This window comes from Peromyscus californicus, unplaced genomic scaffold, assembly GCF_007827085.1.
Source record: "Peromyscus californicus insignis strain IS unplaced genomic scaffold, ASM782708v3 Scaffold_7__1_contigs__length_154581171, whole genome shotgun sequence".
Classification (NCBI taxonomy): Eukaryota; Metazoa; Chordata; class Mammalia; order Rodentia; family Cricetidae; genus Peromyscus; species Peromyscus californicus.
Genome location: NW_026294595.1, coordinates 145,247,674 through 145,253,842, shown reverse-complemented (window position 1 = coordinate 145,253,842; position 6,169 = coordinate 145,247,674). Strand labels below are relative to the sequence as shown.

The 6,169-nt window shown below is 44.0% G+C and overlaps 1 long non-coding RNA gene across 1 annotated transcript; it reads right to left on the bottom strand.

Moving 5' to 3' along the window:
• Positions 1–2,601: 2,601 nt before the first annotated feature.
• LOC128102051 (uncharacterized) lies at positions 2,602–5,926 on the bottom strand. Its single transcript, XR_008215307.1, has 3 exons — positions 5,260–5,926; positions 4,308–4,438; positions 2,602–3,092 (listed from the first exon to the last, which is right to left on the bottom strand). It is a non-coding gene; the product is annotated as an uncharacterized LOC128102051 (long non-coding RNA).
• Positions 5,927–6,169: the final 243 nt, after the last annotated feature.

Sequence of the window (6,169 nt, the reverse complement as noted above, 5' to 3'; positions counted from 1 at the left end):
ATCATGACAAGGCCAGAGGGCAAAAGCCAAGTCACCTTTTATATTCCACTTGATGGGTGCAGCCAGAAGTTTTCCTGTGTCCCTCCTGGCCTGCAGCAGCTTATAAAATAATCACTCAGAGGCTTAATATTAATTACAAAGTGTTTGGTCTATGGCTCAGGCTTCTTGCTAGCTGGCTCTTTCATCTTAAATTAACCCATTTCTATTAATCTGTGTTTTGCCACGTGGCTTTGTGGCATTGCCTGTGTTCCATTACATCTTGCTCCCCCAACAGTGCTCAACATCTCCTCTGACTCTGCCTTCTCCTTCACTCCTTGTTTGGAGAGGGGTGACTTGATTTTGCAATTCCGCAGCCTATCAAAAGTTTTCATAACTTACCTATACACTTCCACAACTCTGGAGCAGTAGAATATTTTCAAAGCCAGCTGTTACCCCATCTGGAGCTCCCTTCTTAATCTGTACCTCTATGGAGTAAGAACATGAGGTAAGAATGGGAAGCCACAAGGCAGACAATTCCCAGAATAAAAGCTGTTACCACTTCATTTGTATTTCTGACAGGTTCTCTGAACAAAGATAAATACATGGAGGTAGGTACGCATCCTTCCAGGATTGTGGAGAGTGAGTGGGGGTGGAGGTGGGCATAGAAGTGCAATGGCTCAGAGGTTAAGAGCACAGACTGCTCTTTCAGAGGTCATGAGTTCAATTCCTAGCAACCACATGGTGTCTCACAACCATCTATAATGAGATCTGATTCCCTCTTCTGGCATACAGGCAAAACTTGCAGAAAGAACACTGTTTATATAATAAATAAAATAAATTTATTAAAAAAAAAGTGCGCCGGGCGGTGGTGGCGCACACCTTTAATCCCAGCACTTGGGAGGCAGAGCCAGGTGGATCTCTGTGAGTTCGAGGCCAGCCTGGGCTACCAAGTGAGTTCCAGGAAAGGCGCAAAGCTACACAGAGAAACCCTGTCTCGAAAAACAAAAACAAAAACAAAAACAAAAACAAAAAGTGCAAGTGAGTGTGTGTGTGTGTGTGTGTGTGTGTGTGTGTGTGTGTGTGGTAGTGCTTTATGCTTTATGGTGATATTTTATTTGTACTGAAATGTGATTTTATTTGTATGTTAATAAATAAAATTGCCTGGGGGTCAGAGCTAATAGCAAGCCATAGCAGAAGCCAGGCAGTGGTGGCACATACCTTTAATTTCAGCACTTGGGAGGCAGAGCTAGGCGGGTCTCTGTGTGTTCAAGGATACAGCCAGCGTGGAGACACGCGCCTTTAATCTCAATACCAACCTTAGAAGACCTGGAGGTCTGTATAGACAGGCAGTGACGAGGAGGTCATGTGGTTGGGTTTATAACCAATGAGAAGGCAGAACAGAAAGTCAATAAAAGGACAGACACAAAGGAATTAGGCCTCTTTGCTGAGGGGAAGGACAGCAGAGGCAGTGAAGGGTAAGAAAGGGTTTTTAGCTCTTAGCTATTGCTCTGACCTCTTGGGCTTTTAACTCTGCAATTGGCTCTGTGTTTCTTATTTAATAAGACTGTTCATCTACAGTAGTTTGAATGCAATCGGCCCCCACAAGCTCATGGGGAGTGGCACTCTTAGGAGGAGTGGTTTTGTTGGAGTAGGTATGACCTTATTTGAGGAAGTGTAGGGGGGTGAGCTTTGAGGTCTCATATGCTCAAGCCATGCCCAGTGTCTCAGTTCACTTCCTGTTACCTGTGGTACAAGATGTAGAACTCTCAGCTCCTTCTCCAGCACCATGTCTGCCTACATGTCGCCATGCTTCCCGCCATGATGATAATGAACTAAACCTCTGCACTGTAAGCCACCCAATGAAATGTTTTCCTTTATAAGAGTTGCCATGGTCATGGTGTCTTCACAGCAATAGAAACCCGAACTAAGACAGTGTCCATGGGCCAGCGGTGCTTGTTGTGGTGATTTCTTCTTCCATTCAGGAATCATTTTGATTGGAGAAGCTAGTGATGTGCTGATAGCTAGTGACTCTGGTAGCATGAGAAATGAGTCTTCAGGACTGGAGAGATGGATCAATGGGTAAAGGCTTGGCACACAAACGTGAAGATTAGAGTTCAGATCATCAGCACCCATAGAAATGCTGGGTGGGAGTGGTGGCCCACCCATAGCCCAGTGCTTGGGAGCCAGAGACAGGGGACCCATGGAGCAAGCTAGACTAACCCATCCTGGGTCCAAATGAGAAACCCTGACTCAATGAATAAGGTGGAGAACAATGGAGGAAGACACTTGATGTCAACCTCTGACCTCCACATGCACCTATACACATGTGCACCCACACACATGCAAACACACATATACACATGCATGCACACCACATGAACATCATATGCAAAAAAAAAAAAAAAGAAATGGTTTGTAGCTGGAGTTTTCCTGCCTGGCCCACAGTCAGGACAAATCTCTCTCACCTGCCAGTACCAAAGCTGCTCAAACCCAACCAAGTAAACACAGAGACTTATATTGCTTACAAACTGTATGGCCGTGGCAGGCTTCTTGCAAACTGTTCTTACAGCTTAAATTAAGCCATTTCTATAAATCTATACCCTGCCACGTGGCTCGTGGCTTACCGGCATCTTCATATGCTATTTGTCATCGTGGCGGCTGGCAGTGTCTCTCTGACTCAGCCTTCCACTTCCCAGCTTTATTCTCCTCCTTGTCCCGCCTACACTTCCTGCCTAGTCAATGGCCAATCAGTGTTTTATTTATTGACTAATCAGCAACACATTTGACATATAGACCATCCCACAGCACTTCCCTCTTTTCAAAAAGGAAGGTTTTAACCTTAACAAAGTAAAATTACATATAATTTGGGAATTTGGGCATAGCTTCTCTTACTACTTCCTACTGGAGGGGGGCGCTGTATCTTATGGGGACACAAAGAAAATTTTAGGATCATGGAGTAGTCCGTGAGGCTGTATCGTCTGAGCCAGTTGCCTTCAAACCATTTTGGATGTTGGATCATCTGGGCCATGGTGTCATCCGAGACCTTTCAGGGGGTCTTGGCTGGTCAAACCTGATGTATCTTAATCTGGAACAAATCCATAGCCTCTGGCTTTCTGTGGGAACAAAAGCAACATATCCTTACATCCAAATTTTGAAGTCAAGGTATCTTTAAAATATACATATTGGTTTAACTCAACATCTTTTACGATCAAATGTTTTTCTGCAGTTAAAAATCCCAAAGACAACACAATCCAGATTCTCTGTGTAATATTCATCTTTACATGGCTTATTTTCTATATTATTTTTACTGTCTCTTTAAAGACTTTATTTTTTTAAACTATGTATTTGTTTCTATAACTCTATATATCACCTTTTTTGTCTCTTTCAAGCCTACGTATCTTTTACACACATTGTAAACTATTACATCTGAATCTGTCTTATTGTGAATCTATTGCTTTAAACTGCAGCAGCTGTGGCTGCTGGCTCCGCCCACCTCAGCTTCCCAACATGGCTACGTTTACCACCAGCTCTGGGAGCTATCATGAGTCTATGCTTTTATCCAAGCAGCGTGTAGTCCAGAAACCTCTTTTTTTGTTTTGTACCTGCAAAGGCTAAATCCACCATGCAGCTTAATGTGCCACTTGCAGAGGCCTCATTCCCGCCATACTGCAGGTCGAGCGCGCACGCTAGGAACCCACCAGTAGCTCAAACCAGCAGCTGCCGCTCATTTGAGAGAGACAATTAGGAACTGTTTTTAGCTCCGTTTTAGAATCTTTTTTCTCAGTTTTTAGGTGGAAACTCTTGCCCCACGTTGGGCGCCATTTGTAGCTGAAGTTTTCCTGCCTGGCCCACAGTCAGGACAAATCTCTCTCACCTGCCAGTACCAAAGCTGCTCAAACCCAACCAAGTAAACACAGAGACTTATATTGCTTACAAACTGTATGGCCGTGGCAGGCTTCTTGCTATCTCTTCTTACAGCTTAAATTAATCCATTTCTATAAATCTATACCCTGCCACGTGGCTCGTGGCTTACCGGCATCTTCATATGCTGTTTGTCATCGTGGCAGCTGGCAGTGTCTCTCTGACTCAACCTTCCATTTCTCAGCTTTTTTCTCCTCCTTGTCCTGCCTATACTTCCTGCCTAGCCAATGGCCAATCAGTGTTTTATTTATTGACTAATCAGCAACACATTTGACATACAGACCATCCCACAGCAATGGCTTTTTACTGACTTTGTGGAAGGTCTTGAGACATTTGGCTTCATTCAGATGCAAGAGGGAATCCAGAAATCCATCCTTTACCTATCATCTTCCTGCCTCATTCCCTACCTGAGTCTGTGACCAGCCAATGGTTGACAGCTTGTGATTTCATCATGCAGTTCAGAGAGCACTGGGTCCAGCTTGGGAATGTTGTACTGCTTGCTGTTGGCACACCTTTCTCCTGGGGTGTGACCCAAGCTCTGACAGAATGGAGAAGAGGGACACTAAGGAGCTTCCAGAACTAGTTATGGGAACTCTCGTACCTATTTTACTATGAATATTTGTCTATAAAGGTAGCACAATTGAGACAAAGACAAGGATTTTATTCTGTTTATTTTTTTAAATTATGTGTGTACATATGTGTCTGTGTGGGGTATGTGCACTTGAGTGCAGTTGCCTGTGGAGGCCAGAAGAGGGCATCAGATCCCCCTGGAGCTGGAGTTAGAGGCAGCTGTGAGTAACTGAGTCATATCTCCAAGCCCTGGAGACTTAAATTTACGAAAATCTATAACTAGATCATAAGGGCTAACATTCACCTCTCTGCCAAAGAGCCTAAGACTTACTCCATGTAATACTGACTTAGAACACACTAAGAGTCACCATCCATGATGTCCTTTCTAAGAGAATCTATTGATGCAGCCTTTAGTCAATATCTTTCTTTTAAAGATTTATTTATTTATTATGTATACAGCATGTATGACTGCAGGCCAGAAGAGGGCACCAGATCTCATTACAGATGGTTGTGAGCCACTGTGTGGTTGCTGGGAATTGAACTCAGGACCTCTGGAAAAGCAGTCAGTGCTCTTAACCTCTGAGCTATCTCTCCAGCCCCCTTTAGTCAATATCTTAATCATTGAAGATGTGTGCAGTGCTGAGAAATGAATCATGATGGGTCTATTCAAAATGATAGCAAACTATGATTCATTACGAAATCTGGCCCACAATCTATTTTTGTCAACAACATTGTGTTAGAACACAGAATCATACACTCATTGAAACATTATTTGAACTGCTTTCTCACCAGATTTCAGCAGTTGAAACACAGACCAAAGGACCTCAGAAATCTAATTGTAAAGCACCTAGTCCTTCACAGAGAAGGCTTGTCCACCTCTGGTACAGAATGGTGCCCGTGACAATGTGTTCTGTGGAAAGAAGCCTTGCAACCCGGCAGCTAGTCAGATGTGGACTCCTACACCCCCTTCCATGGACTCCAGATGAAACCTTCTACAAAATGGAAATAGGACTCCATGATGTGCTTTGATCCTCATTCCACAGATCTTGGTCTGCTAGTGGGAAAAGAGACAGTAACTGTTGGGAGGGGACCCCAGTCACCCACAGTGTCAATTCTCCTTGGGTCACAGACATTTTACCTATTCAAGCAAGGCGCCAAATGCCAACATCCTGTTGTTTCTCCTTGGTGGGATCATAAAATAGGAAGTTGTGCTTAGCGTTGGACAGAACTGACCTCTCATGCACGCTGCCCTGGACAGCTCCTTTTTTTCTCTGGGAAACTTGGGTTTCTTACACATAGCTGGGCGGTGGTGGCACACGCCTTTAATTCCAGCACTTGGGAGGCAGAGGCAGGTGAATCTCAGTGAGTTCAAAGCCAGCCTGGTCTACAAAGCAAGTTCCAGGATAGCCAGGACTGTTGCACAGAGAAATCCTGTCTCGCAAAAACAAAAACAAAAAAACAAAAAAAAAAAAAAAAAAAAAAAAACAAGAGATTTTTATCTTTGAGGTCAAGTTCAGCTTCAGGAACTGGACCGTAACTTAAACCCAAATCTGGAGATAGGGCATTGTGGCACTTGGCCAGGGCGCAGCAAGCATCTGCAGAGATTTACCCTCTTCTCATGTTTCTTCCCTGCCACATTACATGTGTGTCCTGTCTCTTAGTGGTTTTAGGAAACCTGATGAGGAGCCATCTTATGGTT